Genomic DNA, 10,034 nt, shown 5'->3' with positions numbered 1-10,034 from the left:
AGAGAATCCCAGCAGGCTCCCTGCTGTCAGTGCAGAGCTAGCTGCAAGATCATGACCTGAGTTGAAAATCAAGAATAGGGTGCTTAACTGACTCAGCCCCCCCAGGAACCCCTATTTTTTTAATCTTACTTAATTGGTTTATTTTATTTTATTTTTTAAATTTACATCCACATTAGCATATAGTGCAACAATGATTTCAGGAGTAGATTCCTTAGTGCCCCTTACCCATTCAGCCCATCCCACCTCCCACAACCCCTCCAGTAACCCTCAGTTTGTTCTCCATATTTATGAGTCTCTTATGTTTTGTCCCCCTCCCTGTTTTTATTTTTGTTTCCCTTCCCTTATGTTCATCTGTTTTGTCTCTTAAAGTCCTCATATGAGTGAAGTCATATGATATTTGTCTTTCTCTGACTAATTTCACTTAGCATAATACCCTCCAGTTCCATCCACGTAGTTGCAAATGGCAAGATTTCATTCTTTTTGATTGCCGAGTAATACTCCATGGTATATATATACCACATCTTCTTTATCCATTCATCCATCGGTGGACATTTGGGCTCTTTCCATACTTTGGCTATTGTTGATAGTGCTGCTATTAAAATTGGGGAGGCACCCCTATTTTTAAGGCCCTTCTCATAGGTAGTGAAATGTGCGACTCACCAATGATGTTTAGATGTACAGTTTTGGAATTCTTGTGCATTTTTCATGCACTTAAAGCCAGCATTTTGGCTTTAAAGTCTCTTAAATTATGCTTGCATTCAGGGGGATCCTTGATGTACTTTAGAAAACATACAGACACTCTTAATACATGAACACATGGTGGGTTTGCTGAGAAGCTAGGTTAAAATCTTTACAATTCAGGGAAAGAGAAGGATGTGCTGACCTTCAGGCCAATCTGTTATTTGTCTGCTTTCCCTTCTTAAATTAGTAGTTTTCCCAGTGTGGAGGTTCCTCAGAAAATTAAAAATAGACCTACCCTATGACCCAGCAATAGCACTGCTGGGAATTTACCCAAGGGATACAGGAGTACTGATGCATAGGGGCACTTGTACGCCAATGTTTATAGCAGCACTCTCAACAATAGCCAAATTATGGAAAGAGCCTAAATGTCCACCAACTGATGAATGGATAAAGCAATTGTGGTTTATATACACAATGGAGTACTACAGGGCAATGAGAAAGAACGAAATATGGCCCTTTGTAGCAACGTGGATGGAACTGGAGAGTGTGATGCTAAGTGAAATAAGCCATACAGAGAAAGACAGATACCATATGTTTTCACTCTTATGTGGATCCTGAGAAACTTAACAGAAACCCATGGGGGAGGGGAAGGAAAAAAAAAAGAGGTTAGAGTGGGAGAGAGCCAAAGCATAAGAGACTTTAAAAACAGAACAAACTGAGGGTTGATGGGGGGTGGGAGGGAGGGGAGGGTGGGTGATGGGTATTGAGGAGGGCACCTTTTGGGATGAGCACTGGGTGTTGTATGGAAACCAATTTGACAATAAACTTCATATATTGAAAAAAAAATTAGTAGTTTTCCTCCTCCTCAATATATACTTTTCCCCTCTTATTTCATATTTTCTCCCTAGTCCCAAGACTGGCTTTTTATGCTATTACTCTTTATAGTTTTCTACCAATTCTGTAACGCTGAAGACCATTTATCAAAGATGCTGTAGAAGAGGTTTGGGATTAAGTGGAAGGTGGGCCCAGAGTTGACCTCTGTGGTCCTTCAACTCCAGGATTGCATGGTAAATCAAGAAACAAACCAGATGCAGGGAAAGAAGTTGAGAGAAACCAGTCAGGCTACTGTTGGTGAAGAGTCAGCTGAAGGTAAGAAATGACAGCTTAAAAAATGATAGCACATTGATTTTCTGCCCCACTACATGTCTAAAACCAGTAGTTCTTTTGGTGGATGAACACCGCAGGGAAAACGTAGGCAGCTATGTTACACTGACCGACAAATGCCATCTTAGTAACCAGAGTGAGAGAGCTCAAGTCAGCAGAAAAGTCCAATGTAATTAGGCTCTCTCAATTTTTTATTCTGTACCAAGTTCTAACCTTTTATCGTTTTAATACAGGAACTATGGATTAAATGGGTCTCAGGAATTTCAGTCCCCTCTTAAGAAAGTATCTTCTGATCCTAGTGAGGGAAGCTTTTCTGGTAGTCTAAGATGTCTTTTTAACTGTTTTTGCTGCATAGATGAAGTAAGCTTTCTGGGCTCACAAATGTGAGACACCTGTTAAGTGAACTCAAGTTTTGTGGAAGATTGGGTGCTTGAATTAGGGGAACCAAGTTAAGTTATTTATCATTTATTTTAAATTGAGTAATAGCTGGGAAGAAACCTAATGACCTGGTAATGCTTATAATAGCTTTCAATCCAAAAAGTAAAAATGCCAAAAACTAAAAATTAGTAACCTTCTGAGTTTGGCAGTAGTAATTGGAAAACCATCTGTTGTTTCACGTGCAAATGTTGCTAAAGGAATTTTCACATTAAGGGTGAGTAAACATGTTTTCCTTCTTTTTGTTTGATAATAATACATAGAGAAGCATCTTAGAAGACTTATTACTGTGGAGATTGTTGCAAATAGTGTACTGAGGGTTTTGTAGCTCTATTTTCCGTAGACAGCTCTACCCTTGCAGTGTTTTGTCTCCGGGGTATGTGAGCAATTGTCACAGTCTTAAAGGAAAAAAAAAGTTGTGTTGTATTGTAATTCTTTTATTTTCTTTCATCCTTAAAAAAAATTGCTACCATCCTTCAGAGGAGACCTTTACATGTTATTTAATAAAATATTTTGGGATTGTAGGGCAGATAATAATGATTAATCAATGTAGTGGCTTTTGGCAAATAAAGTATATAAAACAACATGTCGGGTGCTTGGGTGCCATGGTTGGTTAAACGTCTGACTCTTGATTGTGGCTCAGGTCATGATCTCACGGTCTGTAAGATCAAGCCCCAAGTCGGGCTCAGTGCAAAGTGCCGAGCCTGCTTGGGATTCTCTCTCTCCTTCTCTCTCTGCCCTTCCAAATCTCCTTCTGCTTGCTGTGCTCTTTCTCTCAAAGTAAATAAACAAACTAAAAAGTGCACATCTTACTATTTATGTTGAAAAGGTTCAGGAATAGAAACCTCCTAACACATTGATATAATCATCCTAGTGTAAATATTTGAAAACAAAAGTAAACTAAACCAATCCAAGATCAGTATGCATTGTCCTTTTGTAGTGGAAGCTTTGTAATTAAATCATCCCTCCTTTTACCTGAGGGCAGAAGAGGATGGTGTAGTAAATTGTAACACTAAATCTGTTTGTTTAGATTAGTAGAATACTTTTCAACAATATTTGAGTGATTTGACTACTTAAAAATTTCAGTTAGCTTTAAGAACAAAGAGGAACTCTTCTTCAAATCTCGTAAAACCTAGCTTGAAAAAAAAAACACTAGCTTGAGCACTGATGGGGAAATGGGGGCTCAGACAATTTTGGAGAGAAATAAGATCACTTAATAACGTTAGTTGACAAAGTGTAGTTTCTGAAAAATGTTTACTTTTTAGCTTTATCTCCAGGAAGATGAAGCAAGACTGTGAGGATAATGGAAAAGTGATCTTAATTTGTCTTTATCTATTTCATCTGTCATTTCCCTATGTAGTTGGAAAAGAAATCATATTCAGAAAAAAAGAATATTCATCCTTCCATATACCTGAGAGTAGTTTATTCTGCCATACACAAAAATCTTACTTTCAGCAATTTATTGGTGTATATTTGACCTATCCTTTGGGGGAGAGAAATACCCAAGTTACTCTTGCTACTTCAGACAGGCATCATGTGTCATGTCGTTGAGGGCTGAGGTAGAGGATGTGGTAAGTTTCTTGGCTGCCCCAAATCTGGATTTTACCCTCAGCCTCCATTATTTTGTTTGCAGTTTTATATGTTCTTGGGACATTAGAGAACAGTAGCAAAATATTATTATAAAATCACATATCAATGCTAAATATTGGTATATAGGGTTTTAGAATTCTTTTTACCATTAGAATAGACCAGTGTTGACCCCAAAAAAGCTCCAAAGTATTCCAGAGGTGACTCATTGCCCTATAAGATGTATTTCACTTTCTAAAAACAAATATGCTCCAAAAAGTTTTTTCTGAACAATAAATTTTATCTGATTTATAGTCCTTTTAAACATGTAACAAAAAAATAAGCATGTACAAAACGAGAAAAAGAGTCTTTGTGGGAAAAGGAAATTGACTGTAAGGAAAAATAAAATTATTATAGAAACGCAGAAAAATGTTATGTAGCCAGATTATACTTTTCTGATTTATAGATTATATTCTTGTGATACAATAATCTGAAGTTCTGACACCTTATTTCATGAAAAAGAGAAAATTTACTTGTCATGATACAGAATGTGTGTGTGTTTATGTATTTTAATACTCTTGTTTTACAAGAGAGATCTGTCTTCTCTTAACTTTCGCACAGATCAACTCAGTGTCGTTGGATGAAAGGCAGGTCCCCTCTCAGAGCGCCTGGGTGGTTCAGTCAGTTGAGTGTCTGACTCTTGATTTTGGCTCAGGTCCTGATCCCAGGGTTGTGGGATTGAACCCCATGTACTGGGCTCTGCACTTAGTGTGGAGCCTGCTTAAGATTTTCTCTCACTCCCTCTGGCCCTTTGTCCCTCTTCCCCACTGTCTGTCTCTCTAGAAGAAAAAAAAAAAAAAGACAAGTCCTTTGCTCAGATGACAGCTAGACATTATGTAACAAGCAGCATCATTTGCTATATATTAATATGCATATTTTAAGCATTTTATTTATTTTTAGTGCTTTCTGATTTTTGGAATGGTTTTAGATGGGCATACCAAAGAATGAAAGCATGGATGACTCATATGAAAGACTGGTTACTAAAGATAAAGTAGTATACGTTTATGTGATATAAATCTGCTTTCACATTTTACCTTTGAGTCCTAATCTGATTCTTGACTTGCACATACCCTTTCCAAGATATATTTTGAATGAAGATTTTGTGTATAAAATAAAGGAAGTTAGGAAAGGTCTTTTCTGACCATGTGGAAGATTTACCTAGTTTCTAGTCATCTAGATTTAATGCTTATTAAATCCATGTTTTTTCTGCATAAATATTTTAAAAGGCAGAGAACTAAGAGTAAGGATAATTACTTCCTTTTAAAAAAGAGGAGGCAGATTCATTTTCTTTCAACTGTAGTGTTAGGAGTAATGGCAGATGTGGCAAAAGAGTAATGCTTTTATTTTGAAGATTTATATGTCTGTCTAGCTATATACATACACATAAATGTTTACATAACTTTTCAGATAATAGTGTAAATCCGTGAATTTAAAAGCATCACGACCACTAGGGAATGAAGAGTGGTCCAAAAATAATTATGGGCCAAGGGGTATCACTGACCACAGGCATCAGTAAACAGAATAGTTTAATAGGCACTACAAATTTAAGAAGATTTATCCAAAGTTCATTGCAAACCTTGAAAATAAAAATAAATTTTTTGACATTTTTGTGCTGATTTTATTCTTATTTAAGAAGAAGAATGAGAAAAACTGTAAGAAATAATTAGGTAACTTGATATTTATTCCATTTGTCCCAGATTATTTTAGGCTTGGCTAGAAATGGGGATAGATTATGAAAAAGGAACTATGCTCTAGGTAAACCAATATTCCTTAGTTTCCATCACTATTATTAAAGACTTGATAAATAGTTTCAAACACATAATCCACTTTTTTCCAAATTAGTCATGAAAACCTCTCCATCATAATTCATTTGAGTTCTCAGTGGCAAAAACTAAAAGATGTCTGGCCTTATTTGTGATGTGGCTGATTCAGTTAAGGGCACTTACGTGCAAGCTTTTAGGCTGTTTATCCTTTCTATGACTAGACAGGGAACATTCATGGGAAATAGCACTTTGTGAGACAGGATAAGAAGGGGAGAATGAGAATGGTATTTAGAATTCTTTTTTTTTTTAAAGCAAATACTTAAAATTTAAGTGATTTCTCTTTTTTTTTTATTAATTTCAAGCATTTTTAGTTTGTGCCCCTTTATCATATGTTGCAAGTGTAGCATTACAGTGACACTACATTCCATAATCCTGATCATGATTTTTAAAAATTCTTTAGATTTACATTTTCTTTCAGGTCTGCATACTCACTTAGGTATATAGATGCATTGCATTTATCTACAGGTGTTCAAAAAGCGTGAATATGGGGTGCCTGGGTGGCTTAGTTGGTTAAGCGTCCAACTTTGGCTCAGTTTATGATTCGCAGTCCATGCGTTCGAGCCCCAGGTTAGGCTCTGTGTTGACAACTGGAAGCCTGGAACCTGCTTCTGATCCTGTGTCTCCTTCTCTCTGCCCCTCCCCCGCTCACACTCTCTCTGTTTCTCAAAAGTGAATAAACGTTAAAAAAATTTTTAAGTGTAAATAATAGTTCTGATAAGTAGTGGACTGAAAACTAAGCAAAGAAAGTACAACCTCCATTTTTACCTCTGGAAGTGGTATTACCCCTATCATGCCATAGCTATGTTTCAAAAAAGTTCATTATTCTCCCAACTCCCATGTTCCCTTTCTGAACACACTTGTTCACACATAGCAAAGCAGTAGTTGGGTGGCTGTGTGGATACTGCTGGGGTTTCTACTATTCCTGCCATCAGGGCTACTGTGGTGGGTGGGGTAAGTGGCTGGAATCTGTACAAATCTCAGAGCTGCAGGTGTTCTCATAGTTATTCAGTTGTGTGGTTGTTGCAGTGTTATGTTTCCAGAGTTATTCCCAAATAATATGAAAAATCATTAGTTAATATTTGTTAATGAAGTGTCTAAACATTTACATAAAACATTTCCACGGTGTTGAATTTAATAGTCATGAGATAATTATTATTCAAATGAAGTAGTAAACAATTGAATGTTTTTAAATGAATGTAATGTTTAAGAGTAGTAACATTTTGGGGTACTATGAAATCTCAACATTCCTACAGAATGAAACCAATATAGTCATTCCTCAAATACATGCTGACCTCTATGGTTTGCAAGTACATTCTTTTAAAGGTTTCTACTGCATATTCATATTGGCTTCTTTGTAGAGACACATCAGTTTGTAATCACTGCATCTTTATAATTTTAGAAATAGGTACAATGATGATGAAAAAGAAATCTATGCTTACTTTAGTATTGAGCTGGTGAAACACTTGATATATTAAAAATAATTTTGTATTTTATTTGGTTGACATTCAGCATTAATTATACCTTACCTCCACTCCAATATAGAATATCTTAGACTTTCCGTGATTAATTTAGCATAAACTAAGAAAAATTTTCTTTTGATGCTATTTACTTGGGCTAGAGTTGATATATTTGAATTGTTGTACCAATTCTTTTTAAATGAATTACAGTAAATGTGACTGATTCAATAAAAGGAAAACAAACCTTTTTGTATGAACTACAAATGCGTTATTGCTATTAAATACAAATATGGTTTTCTAAAATAAGCTTTGAAAGTAAAATTTAATGCTAATGGAAACAAATTCAATTTAAGCATCTGTTTATTAAAAGTTAACTTAATTTATTAGATGCACTTTTATAGTGGTTGCAGTCAGAATTTCAAAAGCAACTTTCCCTGAGCAGTGTATTTTGTTCTATTGGTGAGGCATGTGTGGCACAAGTGATAATAACTCAGTTGTGCAGGTGGCTAAAGGGCAGAGGTGGACACTTAGAGCCTATAGCTTAGATCTGTAAGCTTAAAGTGAATATAGGTTCTGAAATAATTTAAGAGATTAGTTTAGACAACAAAACATGTTTTTGCATAGCCACAGACTTATTTTCTGAGAAAGCTAAACTTTAGAGAAATAAAAGCATACCCATTTAGAGATAAAATGGGCATTCTGAACATACATTGTAGAACCAGTGCTTTGCATTTTCCTTCCCTACTTCTATGTGTACCAGCATTGTACTCTGCTATAAACGCTATCCCTCTGATAGGGAATAAAACAAAAGATCTGACAGCCAGCTTTTCCTCTTCTTAGCCTGTTATTAGCCAGATAGTGGGAAAAGAAATGTTTAAGATATAGCCCAGATCTTAAGGAGTTCATAGTCTTATATAGAGACAGATAAAACATAAGTATGTAATTAACGTGATCAGTGTAAACCTGATGTATGTATGAAGTGTTGGCACTATTTATCTGTTTTTAACTCTTTGCTCAAAGTTGTTTGCAGAAGGGAAGCAGAGGATAAGTGATACAATCTTCAGATTTTAAAAAATAGACACACACACACACACACATTCCACCACCCACCAGATGGTAAGTAGCATGATATTTGGAGGATTTTTTATTTTAAATTTAGGGATCACTTACTGGTTTCAGGATCATTTAGGCTAGCACTTTCTCCTGCCACCTGGGCTTTTCATCCCTTAGTATGGAAACTAAGATAGGCCGGACACTATTTTGAGGTGGGATTGGTGATCATCCACAATCACCATGGCTATCTGGGAGTAATTGTTGGTCGAGATATTGAAGCCAGATCTCCAGCAGAAGAGTGGCTGAAACATAAATACCCTCCTGATAAACAAGTTATAAAAAGGTATTCTTTTTTTAAAAATTATTTATTTATTTATTTATTTTTAAATTTTTTTTTTTTAACGTTTATTTATTTTTGAGACAGAGAGAGACAGTGCGTGAACAGGGGAGGGGCAGAGAGAGAGGGAGACAGAGAATCCGAAACAGGCTCCAGGCTCTGAGCTGTCAGCACAGAGCCCGACGCGGGGCTCGAACTCACAGACCACGAGATCATGACCTGAGCCGAAGTCAGACACCCAACCGACCGAGCCACCCAGGCGCCCCCAAAATTTTTTATTTTTTGAAAGAGAGAGAGGGAGACAGAGCACGAGCAGGGGAGGGGCAGAAAGAGAGGGAGACACAGAATCTGAAGCAGGCTCCACGCTCTGAGCTGGCAGCACAGAGCCCGGTGCGGGGCTCAAACCCATGAACCACAAGATCATGACCTGAGCCGAAGTCAGATGCTTAACCGACTGAGCCACCCAGGCGCCCCAAGGGTATTATTCTTTTAATAAAATAGCACAAATCATCCCTCTTGAAAAATATCTATTACCTCACCCCGAGAACAGTTTGACTTGGATTAGCCACTGTGAATCCTAGTCTTTTTTTTTTTAATTTTTTTTTTAATGTTTATTCATTTTTGAGAGATAGAGAGAGACAGAGCATGAGTGGGGAAGGGGCAGAGAGAGGGAGACACAGAATCTGAAACAGGCTCTAGGCTCTGAGCTGTCAGCACAGAGCCCAACGTGGGGCTTGAACTCATGAACTGTGAGATCCTGACCTGAGCCAAAGTCAGACTCTCAACCAACTGAGCCACCCAGGTGCCCCATCTAGTCTTTGAAACAAAACTGAACATGTAAAGTAATTTAAACCACATTAGATTATTGGTAGGAGCCATTTGGCTGTAAATACAATATGCATAAAAATATTAAATGTTATTTTAGTTAAACTAATTTATACAGTGGGTTTTTTGAGGAATGAATAGTAAAGCATTTGCCTCCTATACAATTTTGTAATATAGATAATATATTAACTCCCATTTTTGACCTCTTAATTCATGTTTTTATATTTTTAGGCCAGTGAAAAGAATTCCTCGCTATCAAGTTCTCATCAACATGTCAGACAGAATTAGGATATCCTCGACCTACATTCCTGAGGAGGACATAACAATAATTATGGGATATGAAGTACAGCATCCTAAATTACAAACTATTTTTCCAGGTCTTATTTATTTACATTGAACTAAAAATTAACTGTCAAGTAAGAACACTGATACTTAAAATAAGGTAAATTGCTGCTCCAAAAAAATGTATTCTTTACCATGTAACTGAATAGAATCCTAAATTTTGTCGGTAATATTCAGAAAACGTGTATATTTAATAGTAGTTCCTTTTACAAAGGTGCTTAGAATATAGTGGGTCTGTTTCAGATATCCTAACTGGAAATTTCTTTCTTTCTTTCAGAAAACAGCAATTAA

At 36.5% G+C, this 10,034-nt stretch overlaps 1 long non-coding RNA gene across 1 annotated transcript; it reads left to right on the top strand.

Annotated features, from left to right (window-relative positions):
• The first annotated feature begins 1,593 nt into the window (after positions 1 to 1,593).
• LOC122220114 lies at positions 1,594 to 9,766 on the top strand. The gene is made up of 2 exons (XR_006202681.1): positions 1,594 to 1,830; positions 9,633 to 9,766. It is a non-coding gene; the product is annotated as an uncharacterized LOC122220114 (long non-coding RNA).
• The last annotated feature ends 268 nt before the right edge of the window (positions 9,767 to 10,034 follow it).

The sequence above is a fragment of the Panthera leo genome, chromosome B2 (assembly GCF_018350215.1).
Source record: "Panthera leo isolate Ple1 chromosome B2, P.leo_Ple1_pat1.1, whole genome shotgun sequence".
NCBI classification, from domain to species: Eukaryota; Metazoa; Chordata; class Mammalia; order Carnivora; family Felidae; genus Panthera; species Panthera leo.
The sequence above is the reverse complement of the archived record's forward strand: the minus strand, read 5'-3'. Positions and strand labels throughout refer to the sequence as shown.